Genomic DNA, 26,299 nt, shown 5'->3' with positions numbered 1-26,299 from the left:
GGGTTTTTTGCTGTGCAGAAGCTTTTTATCGATACTTTAATGTAGCCCCACTTGTTTATTTTTGCTTTTGTTGCTTTTTCTTTTCGTGTCAGATTTTAAAAAAATCATTGCAAAGACCTATGTCAAGGAGCTTATCACCTATGTTTTCTTTTAGGAGTTCAATGATTTCAGGTCTTATGTTTACATCTTTAATCCATTTGAGCTAATTTTTGTGTATGGTGTAAGATAGTAGTTGAGTGTTATTCATTTACATATTTTATTCTTGACTGCCTAGTTTTCCCCAACACCATTTATTGAAGAGACTGTCCTTTCATCATTGTATACTCTTGGCTATTTTTTCATAAATTAATTGACCATATATGGTGTGGGTTTATTTCTGAGCTCTGTATTCTGTTCTATTGATTTATGTGTCTGGTTTTGTTTTGTTTTTGTATGCTAATACCATACTGTTTTGATTACTAGAGCTTTGTCATATAGTTTGAAATCAGGGAGGGTGATGCCTCAAGCTTTGTTCTTCTTTCTCAAGGCTTCATTGGCTATTTGGAGTCTTTTGTGATTCCATACAAATTTTAGGATTATTTGTCCTATTTCTTTGAAAACTTTCTTTGGTATTTTGACAGGGATTGCACTGAATCTGTATATCGCTCTGGGTAGTACAGACATTTTTAACAATATTGATTTGTCCAATCTGTGAGCACAAAACATCTTTCCATTTCTTTGTGTCCTCAATTTCTTTTATTACTATCTTGTAATTTTCAGTATATAGGTATTCTACCTCCTTGGTTAAATTTATTCCTAGGTATTTTATTCTTTTTGATGCCAGTATAAATGGGATTGCTTTCTTTATTTCTCTTTCTGATAGTTCATTATTAGTGTATAGAAATGTAACAGACTTCTTCACACTGATTTTCTGTCCTGCAACTTTACTGAACTCACGTATTAGTTCTAACAATTTTTTGATGAGGTCTTTAGGGTTTTCTATGTAAAATATCATGGTATCTGCAAATAGTGCCAGTTTTACTTCTTCCTTTTCAATCTGGATGCCTTTTATTTTTCTTGCTTAATTTATCCGGCTAGGACTTTTAATACCATGTTCAATAAAAGTTGTGAGAGTGGACAACCTTGTCTTGTTCCTGATCTTAAAAGAAAGACTTTCAGCTTTCCACCACTGAGTATGACATGGGCTTGTCATATTTGGCCTTTATTATATTGAGATATGTTCCCTCAATACCCTCTTTGAGAGTTTTTATCATAAATGGATGTTGAATTTTTTTCAAATGCTCTTTCCATGTCTATTGGTATGATGATGATTTTTACCCTTCATTTTATTAATGTGGTGTATCACACTGACTGATTTGTGGATGTTGAACCATCCTTCCACCCTTGAATTATTTTTATATTCCAATCGCAGAAGAGTTGACAATCTCCACTTATTAGGATCACAACACCCATAAAATTCATCCCACAAAACTCAAATATCATAAAATCAAATATTAAATAGCACAGAGTATGTATCGTACTTGTGTCCCCTTTACCACCTTGCATACCTATTATCAAGACACAGATTTTGCCCAATCTAAGGACATTAGAGATCAATTAGAAGTTTGTGACATTAGTATTTTGCTTGTCATTTACAGCAATGCTGTGCTGGTATTTTTCTAAGTATTCTCCAAATCTTCAAAATAAGAATAAAAGCCAGAAGAACAAAATCTTTCTTTTATATCTCAAAAGAAAGAATAAGTTATATAAAATGCAAGTGATTAAAGCAAAAAGAATTAAGTTAAGAAAACCACCTGATTTTTTGAAACTCTGTAACTTCTAGCATGAACTAAAATACAAACTGAAGCAGTTAAACAATTCTTGTGCTTGTGGTTTCTTGTCTCCGACTCACTCCACTCCTGTTTCTATTTCCATGCTTATCTAGCACCGGTCTCTTGCATTCCCCACCAATGGTTCAAAGAACGTCTGCTTTTCAGTTTCTTCCTTTATTAGCAGTAGAGCCTGTGTAGCCTGTGCTTTAGCCCATTTGAATCCTAATTTATCTTCAGACACACAAAACCGAAAGCATTTCTTTTGTCCACTATATACCAAGCACGTTTAAAGTTAATGAATCATTAGGCAAAGAGTTTGCAAAATACCTTTGCATCATTTTTCTCACTCTTTACTTAGATTTTGCCATAGAACAAAACTCACATGGAAAACTAAGTGTGAGCTCACTGAGGACACTAAACCCAAGAATTTGGACACTTCACTGATTTCAATGTAGGAGAAAGGAGAGGAGCCCAGGAATTGTAAAAGACATAATATACATACATATATATATATATATATATTATACATTTCCCTACATTTAGCATAAAAGTAGATGATAGGAAAAGGGCAACCTTCTCTCACCATTCAAGGACAGAACTGTTTTGTCACTCATTTCTGATCAACAGTGATCCAAAGAGCTTAATTAACAAATCTTTCAGCTAATCTGGCCTGTGAAGATCCAACCATCATACACACTTCCATCTACACACACACACACACACACACACACACACACACACACACACACAAAGCAAAACATAAGTTTATCCGCTGTCCTAAGCTGAATAAGGGCCCCAAAGATATTACATCCTAATCCCTGGAACCTGTGAATGTTATCTTATATGGCAAAAGGGACTTTGCAGATGTGATTAAATTAAGGATCTTGAGATGGTGAGATTATCCTGGATTAACTGGGTGGCCCTAAATGTCATCACAAGTTTCCTTATAAGAGAGAGGCAGAGGGAAATCTAAGAACAGAAGCAGAAGGCAACGCGAGGGCAGAAACAAGATGCTAAGCTGCTGGCTTTGCACATGGAGGAAGAGGCCAGAGGCCAAGAAATGCAACTCTAGAAGCTGGAAGAGGAGGAGAAAGCAATTTTCCCCTAGAATCTCCGGAGGGAGCAAGGCCTGCTGAAACCTTGATTTTGCACCAGTGAAACTAATTTCATACTTCTGACCTCCAGAAGTGTAAGAGAATAAATGTATGTATTGTGTTAAGCCACTGGGTTTGTGATCATTTGTTCTAGAAGCCATAGGAAACTAACACAACTGCAGTAAAATATAAAAATAATATTTGTCACCAACATCAACTTAAAGAGGATGAAAATTCAAGAAAATACTAAGAAAAAGTACTCTCAATATGTATAATTAACACAAGATATGCATCTAAAATATATTTTTTAAATCTTATGAAATAATAAGGCAAACCACATAATAAAGTAGGCAAAAAAAAAAAACCAGAGGCATTTCAGGAATGCCTCTAAATATACGAAAAGAGGTTCAAACTCACTAAAAATCATGACCATAACGTTATAATTAAAACCAAAGTTAATTTCATTTTACACCCATCATGTTTGTCGGTATTCAGAGCAACTAGAATTCATACAATCTGCTAGGGAAAATGTACATCATTACACCCACTTTGGAGTGTGGTTTGGTTCTATCATGGAAAGCTGAGCAAACACATACAACCCAACCGGCAATTCACTCCAAGGTGTACACCTAGAAGAAATACTTGTACATACGCACCAGAAGCCACATACATTTTACTCTTACTGATAGAGAGTAATATTCTAAACACACTGGGAACAATCTAAAAGCTGATCAAGGGAATTCCCTGGCAGTCCAGTGGTTAGGATTCCGTGCTTCCACTGTAGGGGGCATGGGTTCGATCCCTGGTCGGGGAACTAAGATCCCGCATGCCTCAAGGTGCAGCCCAAAAGAAAAAAAAGAGAAAAGAAAAGCCCATCAATACTACAATGGATAAATATGCTGTGCTAATTACCTTCACACAATGAATTAATATATAGTGGGAAAATGAGTGAATTATAGTGATAGATATCAATGTACCTGAATCTCAGCAACAATGCTGGGTGAAAAAAGTCATAGGAACACACACACACACACTATTTCAATACTGTAATATTCAAAAGCAGAACTAAACGTTTTTAAGGAATTTATACGATAAAGAAAAGCAAGATAACTATCTTTACAAGGCTCAGGATATGGATTAACTGTGCAAGGGGGAGAGGAGGAAGGGCTCAGGGTAGAACCCCCAGGGAGCTATAAAACCACTGGTAACATTGAATTTCTTAAGTTGAACAGTGGAATATGAGGGCTAGTCTTCAAACTGAATACAGATACTCTTTCAGGTGCATGATATTCACAATTAAAAGTTTTTATCTACAAGAAGTCAAGGATACAACTCACCAGAACTGTTATAACAGCTAATTAGATGCCATTTCTAAGATCTACCTCCCTGTTTGAATTGTACATTATTGACTGTTGAAAAAGCTATAGGTTTTACAACTACATGTAAGATCACATACAAGCTTGCACTTAGTATCACAAAATATGTTAACAAACACATGTTGGTAAATAATCGTTTATTTAAAATGTGAACTGTGAATCCAAAAGTATACAGTCTTTAGTATCTCTGACTAGTAAGCAGCTTATGTGCCCGAATACTTTGCCCCTCAATCCAAGCCATTTCCCCCAAACAAGATTAAAAGCTAACATTCCAACATTTAAAAAATTTCAGAGGAAGCCCTGCTAAGAATTAGACTTTAAACCGTTCTTTAGTTTTTGTTCAGGGTACAGAGAGTCACTAGCTACTTACTGTTTTTCTGGGATATGGTTAAGATGAGTAGCAGCTGTGATAACGTGGTCATTTAGATTAATAAAACCCCTGAAGGATGACTAGATTCAGAGAGATTTAACAGTTGAAGAGAGGAGGATTTCATATGTAACTGAATAGTTTTACCTTTAGGAGAAAGAAAAAAAAAAAGCGATATCTCTCTTCAAGTTTCCAGATTTCCTACTGATCAGGGTTTGCATTAGGAGTGAAGGGGGGAACTGAAGTCGCTGGAATGTACAAAAGCTAACCCTCCATAAAACTGACATCAAAGATGTCAACTATCAGGCAGCAAAGATTTTACACTAAAGACCCTGAAAGAAATAGATGAAAAATACATGACATTGACTAGAGTTTGGAAAAGACACTTTGAATTGCTTTATGCAACTTGGAAGGAATTCCTTTCTAGTTGTCATCCACTCTTCCAGGAAATATATTTTTTTAAAAATCAGATTCCTAAACCCCAGTTCTGATCTCCTGAATCAGAATCTTTGAAGTTTTACCCAAGAATTGCCTAAATTATGCTGACACATATTAAAAGGTAAGACTCTGCAAGGGTCTTTTCTTTTTAAAGTAGTTTGAGAACATGTATTTAAATGAAGACGTATTCACGTGTTGCTTTTCTATTTATTTACTTATTTATTTATGCCAGCTCTTTTAAGCAAATTTGTGTCAATTAGTCACAAGAATAATTTTGTGAAAATTCATGTTTAAGCAGCAGTTACCCTTTTTTAGTATATTTCCAAGGTATTCCTTTATCTGTTTCTAATTGAGGCAGTCACTTAATGTTTTCAATAATCTACCTAGAGAGTGAGATACCGATATTTCTTTAAAAAAAATTATACTCCTTTGATTATTTGAAATGCTGATTAAAACATGCCTCCTGCAGTAAAACTGGTAAATATGGAAGCATCCTACATCCAGTAACTGTTTACTGTTCTTTTTTTTAAGATATTAATAAACTTTAACATCTTTCTGGAAAAAAAAGGGGGGGGGGAGTTAGATACGTATCTGTCTCTCTTTTGGTGTTAAATTTGGGGCCAATATTCACCAGGAGGAACATAAGGGCTGTTTATGGTCTGTGTCCTTTCTGACTAACCATGTCAGTGTCATACTGGTAAAAAATATATACATTCTAAAGGTTGTCTTCTCACTTTCTGAGTGCCAAACATAGTAGCTAGGAGACATATAAAAGATATTCAATAAATATTTTTTGAATGAGAAGAGAAGGAAAATAGTCTTAAGAGGAACACATATCACGTTAAATATTATTTCAATATAAAATCTAAAGTGCATTACTTCTGTGAACTGTGCAGCTTTAAGTAAATAATACCAATTTACGTAGAATCCAAAAACGTAGAAAATGCACATGTTTTTACTTTTAGTCCTGACTCTGGGATTTTAAGTACCGAAGAACGTCAGGCAATAGAAAAAAGATGGTTTCTGAAACTGTGGATTTGCCGCTCAGAAAATAACAGCAATGTTGCTCTGAGATGTAGAAAGGGGTACCCGGAGAGAAGACGGTGTATGATCGGACATGACCTCCAGAAACTGGGATTTGTAGAGCAGAAGCACAGAGGAAAGGGGGTTAATTTAACCCAGTGGTTCTGTCTGGCTGCATGGTAGACCCATCTGGGAAGCTCTTTAGAAGCACCAACCCCTGGCCCTACCTTGGCGGTAACTGATCTGGGAGGGAAGCTTGCATCAGTCATATTTTAAAAGCTCCAAAGGAGATTTTAATCTTTAGGCTGAATGGTTGAAAACCACTTGTAGGCAAATTAAAAAGTAGATTGTTCTCTACCTGAAATGCATATTACAAAACTCTATGGAGATTTTAAAGGGTTCAAATGCTACACTGCTCTCCAGACCTGTTGACTCAACCTCCAGGATAAAGCCTGGGAATCTGTACGTATTAGTCTGCTCAGGCTGCCATAACAAAATACCGTACACTGGTGGCGGAAACAACAGATATTCATTGCTTCACAGTTCTGGAGACGAGAAGTCCAAGATCAAGGTACTAGCTTGGTCAGTTTCTGGTGAGAGCTCTTTCCTTGGGTTGCAGACGGCCACATGGCTGTGACCTCACATGGCTGGCCGGGAGAGAGCTCTCTGGTGTCTCTTCTTATAAGGGTACTAATCCCATCATGAGGACTCTACCCTCATCTAACTCTAATTACCTCCTGAAGTCCCCACTGTTCATCTCCTAATAACAGTGATCATACTTGAAAGCAGGAAGGCCCCTGGGACACCATCCTCTTCCTTAATGTCTGCCAGCTCAGACATCATTTTGATTCTTACCTCCCTCTTTCCCACTGAGCCTCAGAGCCCTTCTTAACACAGCATTCCAACTCAAGTAGAAACAACACTCAATATGAAACCTATTTTCCATGCCTACTCTAAAAACTCCTATTTTATGCCATGAAGTCCATCAATAAATCTATTTCATTCATTAGATAATCCTTTGGTGTATATATATATATATATATATATATATATATATATATATATATATGTATGTGTGTGTATATATATATATATATATTTTTTTTTTTTTAAATACTACCTAAAAGTTAAGAAAAATAATGGATGATACTGAATGACTGCTGTTACACAAGTCGGAAAAAACAACCTGAGTTTTGTTAACACATGCAGCAAGGATAGAATAAACCAGGAAAGAAGTTAATTTTTTCTAGCTTTATTGAGATACAACTGACACACAACATTGTGTAAGTTTAGGTGTACAACATGTTGATTTGATACATTTATATATTGTGAACTGTCTACCATAGTAGCATTGGTTAACACCTCCATCACCTCAGAAAATTACCATTCTTTTTTGTAGTGAGAACATTTAAGATTTACTCTTGGCAATTTTCAAGTATATGACACAGTATAATTAATTAGAATCATCAGGCTGTACATTAGATCTCCAGAACCTATTCATCTTATAACTTTGTACCCTTTGACCAACATCTCCCACTTCCCCCACTACTACTTGGCAACCTCCATTCATTCTACTCTGAGTTTGACTTTATTAGATTCCACATGTAAGTAAGATCATACAGTATTTGTCTTTCTCTGCCTGACTTAATTTCACTTAGCATGATGCCCTCAAGGTCCATCCTTTTTGTTGGTAATGGTAGAATTTCCTTCTATCTCATGGCTGAATAATATTCCATTGTATATACACCACGTCTTCTTTATCCATTCATTCATAGTCATCTAGGTTGTTTCCATATCTTGAATATTGTGAGTAATGCTACAATAAACATGAGAGTGCAGATATCTCTTCAAGATCCTGACTTTATCTCCTTTGGATATATACCCAGAAATGAGATTGCTAGATCATATGGTAGTTCTATTTTTAATTTCTTGAGGAACCTCCAATACTGTTTTCCATAGTGGCTACACCAATTTACATTCCCACCAACAGTGCCTGAGAGTTCCCCTTTCTCCACATCCCTGCTAACATTTGTTATCTCTTTTCCTTTTTGATGACAGCCATTCTGACAGGTGTGAGTTGATAGCTCACTGTGGTTTTAATTTGCATTTCCCTCATGATTAGTGATGTGGAGCATCTTTTCATCTATCTGTCCACCATTTGCATGTCTTCTTTGGAAAAAATGTTTGTTCAGTCCCTCTGCTCATTTTTTTATTTTTCCCTGCGGTACGCGGACCTCTCACTGTTGTGGCCTTTTCCTGCTGCGGAGCACAGGCTCCGGACGCGCAGGCTCAGCGGCCATGGCTCACGGGCCCAGCCGCTCCGCGGCATGTGGGATCTTCCCGGACTGGGGCACGAACCCGTGTCCCCTGCATCGGCAGGCGGACTCTCAACCACTGTGCCACCAGGGAAGCCCCCTCTGCTCATTTTTAAATTGTATTATTTGTTTGCTTTGCTATTGAGCTGTATGAGTTCTTCATGTATTTCGGATATAACCCTTTATCAGATATATGATTTGTAAATATTTTCTCCCATTTCACAGGATGCCTTTTCATTTTGTTGATGGTTTATTTTGCTGTGCAGAAGCTTTTTAATTTAATGCAGTCCCACTTTTTAATTTTTGCTTTTGTTGCTTGTGCTTTTAGGACCATATCCAAAAAAAAGCGTTGCCAATACAAAGAGATTAAATTTAAGATATGATTTCCAAGAAGAGATGGAGATGGAAGCAAATTTAGAAAAGAAGAAGACACAACTTTCCAAAGTCATTTTTGGCAGAGGATGTCATTTAGAGCTCCCTGAAAGCCCATATAAGAACAGTTCTGCCATGGGAATATCTATTTTGTCTGCCTTCATTCTTCAAACTGAGTTTCAACTTCAAATTTGGGGCAATATTTACAATCCCAGCACTGCTAAGTGCTTTTAAATAATTTCCTCTGTTTTGACTTCCTAAATAACTCACTATCTCCCTACTTCTCCCACAAAATATTTCCTTTCAGATGTCATCAAAAATATATACTGTGCCGAAAAACAGTATGCTTCTCCAGACATCATCCAGTGTGTAATGTCTTTTAAAAATACATAAAAGCACCTGTTTTTACTGGAAGGGAATTTTAGTTGTTTTTAAACTCTAACAGTTCCTAAATAATTATTGTCAACAACATAGTGTTTGAATTAGTTTATCAAGTTCAGAAAGAGTCAGTCAGTGTCTATGCTGAATAAGTACCCTGCAGATGTGTATTTTAGGCAGGTGACCATGGAGGCAATGTCAAAGGCTGAACAGGGGCGAGGAGTCAGAAGCTACAAACAGAAGCCCATGACCACCAGCTAGGTGGGAGGTGACTATGATGGGCTAAGGTTGAGGGACTAGAGAGGAGATGACAGATATAAAACGGACAAGATGGTACAACATATGAAAAGTGAGGAGTGTAGTTCAGAGGACAGCAAAAATGGATCTTGGACGTCACACCCAGGTAAGTAGCAGGACACCAACTGTTAGATTACTGATTTCCTAGCTACTAGGAAAATCTGAACATTTCAGTCACTCTCAGGCTTAAAGAACAACTTAGAAGTTGTTCAGGGTAAACACAAACATATGTCTCAAAATCTGCCAAACGGATAAAAATGAACGATAACCTTGAGAATGGTGTGGAGTGATCCCTGCTTTCTCATACTTTATGATTAACAGCTTTTAAGCACACCATCACTGGGTTCTGAGGTTTACAGCCCCTGAGCACCAAGGATTTGGACTTACTTCCCAGTTCAGCGTGGAAGTGAGGGCTCAGATCATTAGACCACGTTAATGACACAGTGCCAAAGCAGCAGCCTCAAGGTGTGCAAAATAAGCTATTTAGTAACCTCTCCTCTAGGGTCATTTAACAAAATAACTCCTGCCAGAAAAGATGTTTGAAACTTTGAAAGGGTATTTAGTGGTCCTTCCATCCTTTGTGTAGAGAAATCCTACAAAATCCAATTACAGTGCTTGTCAATCCACCACTAACATGCAGCGAAGAAACACTTCTTAAGTACTGGTTTCTAATTCCTCTCAACGGTAGCTAGGTTAAAAGTCATAAAAACAACAACAGTGAAATAATTCTCATAAATCTGGCATGCTGGCAGCTGCCTAATGGTGAAACAGGAAGTACAGGGCAAGACTATGAGTGTAACCTGAGATGTTAGGCAGACCTTTGCCTAATGTCAGTGTCAGGTGACTTACCTCTCACATCTTTAGGTAACAACAATTAGCCGGAACTTACTAGGTTTCTGATTCCATGCCAGGAAATTTATCTTTATCACTTCGTTTAATCTTTACAATCAGTATGATAGATCCATGTGATCGAGGCAATTTTACAGATGACAAAATAGGATGCAGAGAAATTAAATAACTTGCCCCAGACCACATGCTAGTACTTAACTTTATCACCTGCCTCTTTAATTTCCAGACAAAAGGCTAAGGAGAATAAGCAACAAATACAAATGCAAAATATATATGTAAATGCAAGATGTAATTATAATGCAAGAAGACAAGATTCTGAGACAGCTCTGAGTATAAAAGGGAACACTCAGAAGTCACTTGCAAATGAAAAATAAATACCATAATGAATTTATGAGTAGATCCTAGTAGAACAATGTTGCTATTTTAAAACCTAAATAACACAAACTACTTTGCTTGAGCTTAAAGGACAAAATCACAAAGCTGGCTACAAAAGGCAGACTTGCTATTAAGTTAAATGAGTGTTTCAAGAAATGTTCTTATCTGTTGACCAACATTCCACTGTTTAATTAGCTCAAATATTCAGATTAAAGTGGATGTCCCAACAATGCATAAGAAAAGTTTAAAACCTAGTAAAAGATGTCAGAAGATATATTTTCAATGCTTTTAAGAGACAATCACACACTTAGAAAAAGTAAATTGAAAAAGATTTACAAAAATTCCCTTTTATATAATCAAGAGTAATAATCCATTTTTAGAAAACATTGAATGTGGAAATATCTAGGACTATAGGGTACCGGGAAAAGTGCCAGGCATAGAAAATCATTATACAAAGCTTTGTGGTAATGAGTAGGTGGGCTATATAATATTGTACATCAACTATACTTCAAAACATAAAATAAAAAGGGGTTGGGCTAAAGTATCTTTATAATTCATTTCAGAATTAAAGATTCCTAGATACACAAACAAGAGTAAAAGGACCACTGATCTCTTTTATCTGCTTCCTTAAAGAATCTCTTCCAGAGATCTCACATAATCATTTTAGCCAAGTCTATCTGCTATTTCTCCAATCAGAATTTTCTGAAAGATGAACACAACCAACAACTTAGAATTTATGTTTACCAGCTGTCTTCTTTTACTCCCAATTAGATAAAAATTGAGTATACTTACTAAAATAACACACAGGTCAAGTAGTTCAACAACAAAGAAAAAACTTTGGAAGGCACATGTAAAAAAAGCTGCCCACTCAATAATGAGGAAAACAAGGAAGTCTCGGAAAAGCGAATGAAATGTGCAAATTTTGAACTCAAGTCTGGAGTTCAAATGACCATTTATTTTTTTACCCTCATAACCACAGGATGAGAAGCACACACTGAAGTTCTCATTCCACCATTCAAACTAAAATGACTGATGGAGAAAGACAGATCCCGTTAGTAACTGCAGCAGGTGGTGACCATTAAGGAGGAGAAAGAGGAAGAAACACTTTATCCTAAAATTCAAACTTTCTCTCTCACACACAAAGCCACAATCGGGTAATCGTTAATAGATGGATTTCTATATTCAGATTGGATTTGTCTAGAGCATTTATTACACAGAAACAGAGCCAGAAATACAAAAATAAACAAAATGGCCTCTTATTATGAGACATTTCAAAATAATGTACTAGTCATAATTTAGTCTTATAATAATTTCTTTAAAGTGCCACTTAAAGTAAAAAAAAAAAAAGCATTCAGGTTCAAAGCATTAATCATGGCCAGTCATTATATCACATTATAGTCACCTAAATACAACTCAGCCCCCTTTATTAGATGGTTCACCAAATGCTACCTCTTCCTCTTATTGGATCATGTGAGAATTATTACTTCCCACTAAACAAGAATTCTTAATGACAGAGCTTTTTATTTTGGCTGGTACGCTTTATAAAATTAAAAAAAAATTTAAAACCTCGTTTACTTGTTCATTTACGAAAGGAGTTTCACTCACAGATCATAACTGTCAGGGTAAAGTGTTTGGGCGTCACAGAAACATCCTGCTGCTTTGCTTGACTTCCAAGAGTTTGGCTGTCAAAGATTGAACTGGGAGCAATTTCCCTGTTGCGTAACACAGTTCAGTGTCCTGGACAGAGGGTGGGGCCTCAGGACTCCTAGTGACTATTCGGATGGATCTCTAGGGAACATGCTTTTCAAGAGGCAGAAGAGAGAAAAATAAATGGGCCAGAAGGTCAGGTTTTAACCTGCTGACTTAGTTCACTGGCTCTTTACACACAGCAAAGGCCTCTATACAACTTCCATTTAAACGCGGTTTCTTAATGATTTAAAATCTCAAAAAGGGAGATCTCAGATGAGTAATATTTTTGGCATATATCTGTATTATTTATCATGCTTTCTTCTTCTGGTACATTCCTTTCAATATAGTCTCTCAAGTTCTAAGAAGTAGGAACCACTTGTCCTATCTGCTTTCCCATTTTATCCATCTCCAGGATTTTCAATTTTATTGACTATTTTATTCAGGACATGTGGCCATTTTTCAAATTATAAATAAAAGTAGTAAAGATATTTAACATTCTAGAACATTTAAGGACTTAGCTTGGGGGGTTAGTAGAAAGGGAATCATATCAGAGTTGTAGGCATGTGTAATGTTACAACTTAATATGAACTAGTGTAAAGGCGGCTCTATGCTTGAAATATCAATACATACACTGTAGAAATGGAAAATGAAATATTAATGAAGAGAAGAAACTGGAGAGTAGCCTCCAATTTTATTCACTTCTATGTGCATAAAGGAAGGTTTGATGGACTAAGAAAAACACCCAGAATTTTAATAAGCTATATGTTGTTTCAAATTTCGAAAACAAATTGAATAAAGAGGGCATCAAGAACCTAAAAACACAGAAGTAAACAGTAACACACAAAGAACCTACATGTCATGGCTAAGCTTTTCATTTCTTTTAAGGTTCTTTTATATTATCATATGTTATTAACTGCTTCTTAATAATACTGATATTTGCTTAATGGTATAAATGGAGTATGATACTTAATAGGTTCATAATGTGGTGAAAGCACGTGTCCGAAAATATCTGATTTACTCCCTATGAGACAAGGTTTGATGGTAATTAGTCAGGCATGTCTGGAGACTTTTGAATAACCCATTTTAAAGACCAGAACTTATTCACACATGAGATACTAAGGTCTGTGCCCTTATGTTTCATTTCATTCAATGGCAGATCAGCCATTTATAGTCCTACAGTCCAGTCTTGAAGAACAAAGAAAATTTGCATTGCACACTATTCTGGTATGAGCTTTAGGGCCTATACAAAAACAAATAGCTTTTGCAAGTAATTATGATTTAACCCATAGTAAACATCTTACAATTATAAACATGCAGAATAAAATCTTACATATATGTATCTCATGGGCCTACCAAATTACACTGTCACTATAATGAAGTACAGAAGGGAAAATTATGATGAAAATCAGCTGATTAACGGACAAATATTACATTATACTCAATATACTCAATATTACACTTATAGATTTAAAAAGCGAACCCTGAAAAAATATTTCAGGTATCGGTTTACTAAGTGGCAGTGGACTCTGTTAGGTGAATACATTGTTTTCTAAGTACATAAATTCCCATTTTGAAGGGGGTATGTTAAATTTGTGGGTCTACTGAAATACCATTTAAAATAACACAAGCCTACATCAGTGCAATTACATTTGTGTATGTTTAATATAATGCTAAGACCAATGAAAGTTCTCATCATTTCAAAGTAATTAATACAGGGCACACTTTTAGAAACAGTCACTCCAAGAACAGAGCCATCTAGTGGCAAGTGCAGAACCATGATTGTTACATCAAATTACCAATGAACATAAAAGCATGAGTAAATATCATCATTAACAACCTAAACTAGGCAGAAATAAATATAAAATCGTTCTGCTTTTCAGAAAAGAAAATGAAGTGAAAAACCCAGCTACAAAAATGTATATACTCTTTATTTAGTAAGGTCCTTATCTGTAAAATTAAAGAGACTAAAACAAGAACTACATACACATGCTCACACACAAACAATACACACAGACACACACACAACGGAAGGAATTATGGTAGAATATTAACAGTGTCTAGGTCCGGGGTAGTGGGAATAAGTGTGATGTTTTGTCCCCTTCCTGATGCCTTTCTGCATTTTCCTCAGTGAATAAAGGCTACTTTTATAATTAGAAAATATAATATTTCAAAATACTCTGGGCAAGTACTGAAACAAATGTAAAAATTAAAAACAAGAGTAAAGCCATTAATCTTTGAGAATATTTGATGTTTCCCATTTCCTAATTCTACATATTTGTAGCTCTAGAGATTGTTCACTGATATACATGAACTGCTACCTCTTGATTTATTTATCATAGGCATAGCTGATTCTTCATCTGGGAATAAATTACAATAGGCTTAGATATAAGGCATAGAGCTTTGAGCCAAAATTTGATCAACAGATAAAAATTTAACATATTTATGTGGAGTTTTAAAAACATACATAAATTACTTACCAACATACTTAATACTGCAAATAGCACACTGAGGTAGAAAAGGAAAAGATAACTTTTTTCATTTCACAGATGCAGGAATGGAGATTGAGAAAGATGACATTATTCATCTCCAGCTCTGCCATCAATAAGCTAAAAGTCTTCTGACTCCTAGTCTATGGCTCTGTATACTCTAACAATTTTGATGCCTGGAACTTACACTACCTGTTAACTTCTTACATATTTCTTCTCGAAAGGTCTGATTGGAGGCAACAGCAGCTCTTCTCATTCTTATTTTCAGATGGACATAGATAACGTACTATAGCAGAGAAAATTTATCTTGAGTATAATAAGAATACAAATTTTACTCTCCTACCAGAGCTTTTTAACTAAATGAATACCGAATTGTAAGACCGCCTGACATAAATGTTTAACTAATGTAAATTGAGAATAAGGGGAAATGTTGAAAATTTTTCAGATAATGTTTTAAAACATTAAAAAAAATTTAACCCAAACTAAAATTAATAATGAACCAAAGAAATCAGAATGTTGTGTAGGGCAACCTTGAGGAGAAGGATACACTTCTGATAAGACAACTGATCCTAACTCTAATCTTCATAAACAACCAAAGAGTAGTTTAGTTTTCAAACTTTCCGATGTTCAAAATTGATTGGGGAATTCTGGAGTTAAGTACTTGTCAAGTAATACTTTTAATATATTTTCTACCTAAAATTACAAGTCACAGGTGAGATCCAGGACTGGTGATAACTCTTGGTTAGTGGTGATATAGACTGTATCTTATATACATAGCCCCCAAAGTAGAGAAATGCAGCAGTGAGAAGGCAAAAACACTTCCTCTCTTTTCCTGCCTTTAACATTCCTTTTATTCCTACTCTAATTGCTATTTTAAAAATCTTCTGATACTATCTATATTTTGATATATTATACTGTAGATAAATAATAATAAATCACTTTTGGAATAAGACACAGTATTAAAAACTTGTAAACTGACATTTTGACACATACCTGCCTTTTGTTCATTTGGTGGACCGACTGGTCAAAGTTAGTTTAAATCTGCTACAAGGTTATCTGAATAGGAATTGTGGTTTTAAGAAATCATTAACCAATAATCATCGTCATCCCTTTTAATTACTGGGTTAAACCCTTTTAATAGGTTACTCATGGAAGAAATTAGGTAAAAATGATGGTTTCACCTTCAAAGCTGCAATCTTTTTTTTTTTAAAGCAAGTTTGGGAACAAATACATTTAATGCTTGGTAAAAATACAATTCAACTAGTGGGAACTGAAAAAGTACGTGGATGTCTAAAAGAGAAGCTACCAGTTATAAGGTTTCAGTGTGCTGTAGTAATCTTGCTTTTCAAGATAAGTGTATCCTCTTATGCTTTGTATCTTTACATAAAAGTAACAAGAAAGAAGGAAAAGATGGAAGTAAATGTACTATGTGTCACTGTTTCCAAACTTTAAGTTATTCACATAGCAATCACCTTCGTGATTCTACCAGATTATGGACTAACCACCCATAATATAGTACACTTAAGTTGCAATTTTCTTCAATTGAATTTATTTTTTAAAACTTTATATCACTACTTAAATGGAGACTCGGTAACATTTGATATAAGTAGAAATGTGCCATAAAACTAAATTCAATGAGAAACAATGTCAGGCCGCAACATTCCAGCAAGATGCTATTCCCTGAAAAACACTCTCAAGGCCTGTTTACAAAGGGAGATCAGTTAAGTGTTGGAGGCGTACTGAAGGCATACCAGCACCAAACTGAGATCGGCTCCCTTTCTTTAACCAGAAATATTTGAACAGAATTGAAGAGCAAATAACTTATTAAACACATAGTATCTATAAGGATTTCTAGTTGCATCTGAAACTATCTTTTATACGACCGCTGATACGGACTCTACATTTCAAGAAATACCATAGTATATTACACGAGACACGGATTACTGAGATAAAAGTTAAAGTTATAGTTGATCAAGAATGATGATGGTTAAACTAATAAACACACTGGCATTCATCCGCGATCTGAGTGTCTGAGAAAGGACAGTGCTGGAAGTGAAAGGGAGCAGTGGGTCAAAAACAGGTATGAAAACCAAAGAACACCTCTGAGGTCAACTCCCACGACCCTACTTAAACTGATGAGTGATACAGTCTCAAAGTTAATTCGGCCGAGGTCACCTTTTAACGTAGCAGATGTTTTAAAGGGGTGTTGGTAATAATCCTGAGAAAACTACTAAAATTATTTTCCATATCGAAATATGAAAATAGCATTGTTACGTGACTTCTACCCTAACAGTAACAATGTTCGTGTTCCTCCAAAAGCTTGAAGATCTCTCGCATCACCAGGATTTAAATTGTTCTGTATCGCATTCTTCTTATAAACTATGCTTGAGGTGCTTCAGAGAAGTACATTTCTCTTTCTTGTTAGCATCCTATTTCTCCAACCGTTCATTCCTAGCAATATTCTGCTTTAATAAATGATTCTGCCAAACGAGGCACTGGTTAGGAATTTGAAGGTGGAAGGAAGGAGACGTTATTTTTTTGTTTCTATTTCTAAGTGAGAAAACAGCGGCAGAGCGCTCCTGTGAACCACTGCAAGTGACTGGCCTCCAACCTCCTTGCGGCAGAAATGTTAGCAGTTTGGGCTCCTCAGGGCCTACTCGGTGGCATCAGTACTGTTCCAACAGTAGCGGCAAAAGCAGCGGTCCCTCCCCCCAGCAACTCAGTATCAAATGCACTTTCCTGGCCTCTAGCCCTGAGTGGTAACAGCTTTCTGATTTGGGGGCAGCAACTCTTCTCTCCCTTTGGCATCAAGGTAATTGATTCCTTTCATTCAGTCTCTAGCTACTTATATTAAAGTGGGTTCTGACTTTCTGAATGGGCACTACTAACACATAATAAAACCAATGTAATTGAAAGAGATATTCTCTTCCTATCATGACTGGCATTAAATTGGAAAGTTGTGATGTATATATTTTGGTTAAGGCTACCAAATCTTGGAAACAGTATATATTTATATGTGAATATATGCACAAACCACATTCAACACAAATATGAAGAACAAACTCTAAAATGTAAAACAATCTATTTATAGTCAAATTATATCGATACATGATCTTTTCTTTATATATTATTTCACTAATAAGAAAACATTAAAGGGAGAGTTGCTGTATGATCCAGCAATCCCACTCCTGGGCATATATCCAGACAAAACTATTTTTCGTAAAGATAACATGCACCCCAATGTTCATAGCAGCAGTATTTACAATAGCCAGGACATAGAAACAACCTAAGTGTCCATCCACAGAGGAATGGATAAAGAAGACGTGGTACATATATACACAACAGAGTACTACTCAGCCATAAAAAAGAATGAAATAATGCCATTTGCAGCAACATGGATGGACCTAGAGATTATCACACTAAGTGAGGTCAGAGAAAGACAAGTATCATATGATCTCAATTAAACGTGGAATCTAAAAAAATGATACAAATGAACTTATTTACAAAACAGATATAGACTCAGAAGACAAACTAATGGTTACTAAAGGGGAAAGTGGGGGAGAGATAGATTGGGAGTTTGGGATTAACATATACACACTGCTATATATAAAACAGATAATCAACAAGGACCTACTGTAGAGCACAGGGAACTCTATGCAATACTCTGTAATAACCTACATGGGAAAAGAATCTGAAATATAATAGATACATGTATAATTGAATCACTTTGTTGTACACCTGAAACTAAAACTACACTGTAAATCAACTATACTTCAATATAAAATAAAAATCAAATTAAAAATAAATAATACAAAAAAATTTTAAAGGAAAAAAAAGAGCTGTATGTCTCTGAATCTTAGTTAAGACAGACTGTTTCCTTATTTACTCTCAGACAAGTATAGCAAAACTGGGGGAAGTACTATGAGTTTCATTCCAGTTCTGTCTTCCTTATAGCTAGTGAAAAATCCTCCCAGATTCAGGCAATAGGTTGAATGTCAATCACAGTTTTCTGCGTATATCTTTTCCTTTGTTTCTCAGGGGGCATTAGCAGGAAAGTGGGAGAAAGATACGGGCCAGATGCCATTTCTAAACTATAACTCAGTTCACTCATGTCTATATAAACAGATTTTCCCAACATCACATATTCGTCCCCAAATATGCTTTGAAGTTAATGTTTATAACAATTGATGAAATTCCAGATAAATCAAAGGACTATTTTTGAAAAAAATTAAAACAGTGGCAACAAATTCAATACTACATTGAACAGAAATGGAAATACCAGGTGGGATCGCTATATAAAAGGCCACCCACAGAAGGGCTTCCGGAAATATTGACAACCTTGAAACAACAAAGCCACAAAATCAGCAGGCATTGCCCTTCGGACTTCTGCAACAGCACAGCTAACTGGTTTGTAAATCATAAATCCATCCATGTGAAGATGAGCACGTACAGGAAGATGAAAATTCACTAACAGATTAAAATATCCAAGTTCCTGAAATCCAGAAAGAAAAGAATATCTGGAAATATTTTTGAAGAAAAAGATGTCAAAGATCACATCTGTGAGTTAGTAAAGTTAATCTCCAACGGCATCACCAGAATAATCATAATACCCAACTGTATAAATGAAGAACACTGTGAAAACGTGTGGAGAAGATGGGGTCAGGAAACAGCAATTTGGGGGAAATGAGAATAGCTCTTCTAAATGGTAATTTATCTGACATGTTTACTCATTCAGTCAGGGCACAGTTTAGAAGTTCTTTTTTTAAAAATTTTACAGCATTGCCATAAACCAACTATGACAAATTTAATGACACTGTAAGTTATTTTTTAACAGATATAAGAACTCAGATAAGAAAATGTCCTAACTTTTAACCTGCCAAAAGTAGATTAACCCTTAGAATACCTTGGAATAGAGACATTACATCCTTTTCTTCCAGGTGTGTTGAGAGTTTATGACACCAGTGTTCCATTCTGGACCTACCACTTAGGTATTATAGAGGACAGTATTATAACTTATATATAATTATATAATAATTTATATATAAAGCATATGTATAGAAAATTATAGTATCTCCTAAATGCATAAAACAAAACATACATGAATTAAGGTGTGTATATGTATGTAACACGTGTGTTATATGTATGCATGTACATACACACACAAACTCATACATATATACATGCATTCCCTTAGTTCATGTACACTTTATTTCAATTCATAAGTGAAATACTGTAAGTATAACACTGTTGGGAGGCCTAAAGAAATCTAGGCTGCCAATATAAATCTAAGGTCTAAATATAGAATTATTATTATTAAAAACAAAAGAAAAGAAATAAAAACATTTCCTCCTCAGAATTAGAAAATAGAATCGTTTCCTTGTAGTGCTCTCCATATTAGGAGGAGGATTCCTTCTTCCCTCAAGTCCTTTATCAGAATTTACTTGAGATTTTATCCCTATGTGAATTTCTGGTTTGTTTTTTGCTTTTCTTCTGTTGTTCGTTTTTTTATTGAAAGTAGATGCATCTCTAGGAATGAAGTGATTGAGTAGCTTTTATAAAAGGGATTAAAAGGATGTCCTGGGAAGCAGGCTATGGCATCCATAACTCAGGCCAAGGGAGGACAAAGCAAAAACTAAGTTTAATTGACAAAAGCATCTCCATGCCCATCAGGGAGGGAGAACATGTCCAGAATGGTCTTCAGCTGGAAATCTCATCCAAAGGTACAAATCCTTTGTTTGATTCTAGCTGGCAAATCCATACCTGTGACTAAGTGTGACTCTGTAAAGAAGGGAATTATAAAGGACCATTAAAATTTTATATTAATAAACTGAAATAACCAATACACTAGCTGTTCAACTACCACGCAATGCTGACCAACTCTACCCATGGACACACATATGGCTAATTGAATTTCCAGTTAAATTTTTGGTAAGGATTCTTGATTACTAATAGATCAACAGTATCGTCCTAAATTTGTCATGTTTTTAATTGCTCCAACTCTGACCTGTTACTTATAAATTGGCTTAGCTTTACAGCTTTCAACTGAGGTTACGTAAGGTTTGTTTCACCTTACAGCACAGAGAAGTGTATGTTTTCAAAAAAATTTTGGAAATATATTTTCCTAAGAAATTAACTTTAAGGTATAGACATCATGGTTCAAATGTTAAAATGCATATTGTATTAAATCCTCCCCAAATTTGTTTGCAAAATATCTCTTCTTTGATGATGTGATATATTACATAAGCAAACAAACTCCCAGAGAACAGACTACCAAATTTAGAAAAAACACTACTAAATTCAGCGTTTTAAAATTCTACCTGCTTCTGTATTTTAGTTACATGACTTACTGCTGTCATTTAGCAAATTTTTATGGGGCAGAACATAGGACATGTCTCCACTTCTGTCTGTTCAGAAGTGTAGACTCTCTCTCTCTGCCTGTTAGAGAAGATAATCACCTACAGTTTGTCAAGGTGTCCTGAACATACTGTTTAGAGTGGCAGTTAAATTTTAGTTAACCCATAATTGTTCATATTTTCCTCCAAGTATTTTTCATCACAGGAAAAAAAAAAATCATCTTTTGTGGTCAACTGCCAACTTCTTTATCATTGAAAACGTTACACTGATAGAAATGTTACGGGGATCTATGATGCTTTGATTGAGGAAAGATTTAGGTAAATCACACAGGAAGAGTTTCTAAAATGTGGTCACGCAGATTCAAGAGGTAACATCTGAATGGATTTTTCTACTTTCTGTTTCCTTCTTCCAACATTTTCAGCATTTTAAAACACTTGCTCACCCCTTATGCCACAGAAGAAACAGGACAGCAACAATTCATAAGATGTTTACCTATGTGTTTATAATTAGAAAGCTCACCAGTTTTAGCATAAACATATGACAGGGGTTTATTTAAAAGCAGCTTACCATTTCTCAGTAAATGTTGAGTGCCAGAACAAGCAAGATGGCTCACCCATGCATTCTTTCATCTTCATTTATTTGGCAAGCATCGGCCACTTGCCTACTATGTGCTGGGAACCCTGCTAAGCACTGTTCTTAGGCACGAATAAGATAAACCAAGTCTTCCTCTTATTGAGGCTGGAGCAGTTGAAGCGGATGGACAATAGGAAAATAACATACGACAAGGGGTAATATGAACAATTCAGAAAACAGAGTCAGGTAAAGACAGAGTAATGAGGGTCAGTGTGTATTAATGGCTTTAAATAAGACAATCTGGGGCAGACCCCACTGATGAGGAAAATTGGAGCAGAGACTTCAAGGAAATCAAAGAATAAACCATGTGAATACCAAAAGGAAGAACTGTCCAGGCGGAAGAAACAGTAAGTGCAAAAACCCTGAGGCAAGGACAGGCTCAGCAAGTTCCAACAAGGGCAAAGAGCTGATGTGAGGAGAGGAGAAATGAGGGAAGTGCTAGGAGAGGAGGTCAAGGACACAGCAGGTAGGCAGGTCACAGCCGAGCTCATTGGCCCCGTGAAGAACACTGAATTTTATTCTGAATGAGAGGTGAGGCAATCACAAGATTGCACAGAAATGACATGGTCTGACTCACCTTTCAAAGGATTAGTTCTGGTGCCATGTGATGAATAAACTATAAGGAAGCAAAAGCGGAAGCAGAAACCTTTTAGGAGGCTATTGCAATAACACAGGTAACAGATGATAGTGACTGAGACCAGGGCGGTAACTGTGTAAGTGCTAAGAAGTGGTGAGATTCTAGCTATACTTTGAAGTTGGGTGGAATAGGATTTGCAGATAGATCAGATGTGGGATGTTAAGAGTAACAGAGGTGGGAAGGATGATGCCAAAATTGGTACCCTGAGCAACTGGACAAGTGCAACTGGATAATCAATGTATCAGCAACAGAGTTTCCTGAATATGATCCCGATTTAAGTTCCAAACAAGAGCAAAAAGTATCTAACATTTTACAGGCTTTCCTCTCTGGCCTCTTTAACCAAAAAAGTTGAATTTTCTAATTTACTTAGTTCTTAGATACTCTGACAATTCATGATTTCCTCTTTCCATAGTTTCTGTTCCCTATGTATCTTTACTCTAAGTGAAAGGATGGATGGATGGAGGGAGGGAGGGATGGAGAGACAGACAGATAGACAGACAGACATAGAGAGAGATCTATCTATAGTTACAAATTTGGGAAACAAAAGCCCATAAGCCTTCCACCCAACTTTCTTCAGGCTGGCTTTTAAATCCCTTTCATCTGCTGATGCAAACCAATGATGCGGGCAGGCACGGAATAAAAGGACCACAGTATTTTTTCTAAAGGCGCCTGAAGACAGAGGCTGTCACCTCTTTAAAATCTTACCAAGACAGCACCAAGGAAAGCAGGCAGTCCACAGCACTGTGAGAAGAAACAACAGTGTCTTTAGCTGGTGAATAAGGTGCGTGCTTCCCTGTTTGGAGCCCATCACCTAAACAAGGTAAACTGGTACAAGCTACCGAGGGAGTGTAAGGTCAGAGGTCATCAGTGGCAGAGGTCAGGCGTGCTTCCTTTCCGTGTGTTTGCTGCTGATGGCTGACGACCGTCATTAAGTTAAAGCCAAACGATCCTGAGCCCTTGATGAGTAGTTTGCTTCTTCCCAGTCTCTCCCAGCATTTCCCAGCATAAGTTCTGCAGATCATTCCCAGCATAAGTTCTGCAGATCATTAACCACATCAGATGCTCTGAGACTAAAAATGATTCTCTGATCAAATATATGTAGGAAATGCTGTGTCCCATAGTCCTCCTGTAGATATTTACAATGCTCTTTCATTAAAGGTATTGTCAAATCCCATGGTAATCAAGCCATGAACTGCTTAACCATCATCTGCCCAACTTATTTTACCCATGGGCAAAGAAAACAAGGACCTTAATTAGGACAATGAGAAGAGGATGGCCATTCAGAAACATACTGCACAGAAAAACTGTCAAAACTTGGTGAATGCTTTAATGAATGGGTGACAGGAGAGGTAGATATCAAAGTTGACTTCAATTCTAATACCATCAAATTGATGACCAGGTAAGGGAGGGACTTATATATTACAACAATGGATATCCAAATTTTAGTTTTTTGGTTTTTTTGCGGTACGCGGGCCTCTCACTGGTGTGGCCTCTCCCGCTGCGGAGCACAGGCTCCGGACGCGCAGGCTCAGCGGCCATGGCTCAGGGGCCCAGCCGCTCCGCGGCATGTGGGATCTTCCCGGACCGGGGCACGAACCCGTGTCCCCTGCATCGGCAGGCGGACTCTCAACCACTGCGCCACCAGGGAAGCCCGACTTCCAAATTTTAAAAAATTATTTTGATTCAATTATACACAGGCATTTATGGATTGCTGCGTTCCATACACGAAACCAGGCACCAAGAACAAGAATAATGAACAAGATAGAGACCGTTCTTGCCTTTGCACAACTTGGTCCATGTGAACCATTCCAGCTCCGTATGAGAACTCATCTGATAAGCATGGAGGACGCCCATGATTCGGGAGCAATAACGTTCAACTTGAGGCTGGGAATGTGGGAAGCACTCCAAGAGGAAGTAATATCTCAGCTGACCCCTGAAGGAGCACTGTTCACAGGTGATAAGAGAGAAGACTGTTCACACACAGGGAAGGACAAGGCAGATTCAGCAGAGGAAGGGCCCTGTCGGGCAGGTCAGAGCAAGGTAACAAGAAATCGAATACATGTGAGTGTAGCACACGAGAGGAAGGGAAGAGACACAGAATTAAACAGTCTCTGTATTATGTTCAACTGCTAATGTATTATAGGCACAAATTTTCCCCCCAAATATGAACATTTCCAAATGAAGTCCAACACTCTAGGGTTTTTAGTCTTTTTTTATCGAAGTATAATTGACTTACAATGCTGTGTTAGTTTCAGATGTACAGCAAAGTGATTCAGTTTTATATATATATATATTTATGTATATTTATATATATATATATTCTTCAACACTCTAGTTTTGTATGTGAGGAAAGTCTTCTAGACACCAGGGGGCCATGTAAGTGGTGAAATTAAAGAGAAAGAAATGAATCCCCTTTTGCTTTGGTTACTACTGACATTCAGAAAGGTCACTGGTCCTTTCTTCTAGAAAAGAAATTAAAAGCCAGTCGTAGGTGAATTAGAGAGACCCCTGAAGAATGCCTAGGAAAGCTGTGAATACACTGAGGTCTGCAAACTCCCTGCGGACTGGAGGTTTGAACCATGTTCTTAAATACCTGATATTTCACAATTACTTCTGCCCTCTACAGCCTTTTTCAAGCATCAAGGCATACTTCCAAATACTAGAATTTCTGCTGACATATTGGAAGGGATAAAAAGGTTCGATTTAAATCCTAGATTTAAACGGCGAGCTCTGTAAAAATGACACACCTCTCTGCAGGTAACTGGGCTCTCCACCTTCATACTCTGACTCAGCTTGAATTAAAAACTGTATCCTGCCTTAAACATGTTCTCAAAGTCCAAGGCGGATACTAATGTACCCAAGTAAACATTCAATCTTTTTCTAGACACCACTCTGCTGTTAGGCTACACTTCTTACCCCCTAGCAAGACCCGACCGGCTCAAAATTTTGACATGCGTCTCCCTTTGAAATAGAAATACATTTGATATATTCACCAAATTACGAGCACATGCCCACCCTTGCCCAGCTACAGTCTATGCTTCACGTTACTCTTCTGAAAACCAAGTCAGATCATGCCACTCCTCTGAGATCAGAATAAAATCCAAAGGCCTCAACATGGCCTCCAAGGGCCTCCACGGATGTCCCACTGCTTCTTCTATGACCACTTGTCACACCATTCTTGCCTTTGCTCCTAGGCTGCACCCTCACCTGTGACACTTACACTTACCATTTCCTCTGCCTGGAACGCATTACCCTCCCCCAGATGTGCACACGGCTTGTCCCCCTGAGAGAAGCAGCAGTCGCCGTATCAGTTCGATCTTTCTTGAACATCCTATAAAAAGAGTACACGTGCTCCATCCCTACCTAGCAAAAAGCAACTCAGCCTGCTTGATTCTCCCTCACAGCACTGACTCCACCTGAGACACGATCTCCTAGAATGAAACTGAAAGTGAACAGAGGATTTACCTATTTGTTAACTGGTTTTTGAAATGCTTAGAATAGCCTGGCACATAGTAGGCACTCAATAAATATTTACTCAAAGAGAGAATTAACGGTCACTAAAAAGTTTTGACAGACCGAAAATCAAGGGATAAATAATTGGGGTCTGGGACACAAACTTAAGGGCACTGTCCCAGCTACTTGCCAATCCTGTTCCCAGCCTTACCCAAAAAGTGAGATGATCTCCAGCAATTAACCCTCCTGGGAAGGGCTGGATTCGAGATCAGAGTTTACAAGCAAAAGCAAAGAAGTTGAAGGAGAGCACAGAATAATGTTCCTCCCGTACCCCATCTTAAAACAGTCAATA

At 36.8% G+C, this 26,299-nt stretch overlaps 1 protein-coding gene across 1 annotated transcript in view; it reads right to left on the bottom strand.

Annotated features, from left to right (window-relative positions):
* The window catches only part of PDE3A (phosphodiesterase 3A), a gene marked incomplete at its 5' end in the record, with an annotated part of 299,622 nt that overhangs the window by 192,841 nt on the left and 80,482 nt on the right, over positions 1-26,299 (bottom strand). The gene's annotated exons all lie outside the window — the stretch shown is intronic.

The sequence above is a fragment of the Leucopleurus acutus genome (genome assembly GCF_964270905.1).
Source record: "Leucopleurus acutus genome assembly, chromosome: 11".
NCBI lineage: Eukaryota > Metazoa > Chordata > Mammalia > Artiodactyla > Delphinidae > Leucopleurus > Leucopleurus acutus.
Note: the sequence above shows the minus strand (reverse complement) of the source record. Positions and strands in the feature narration are given on the sequence as shown.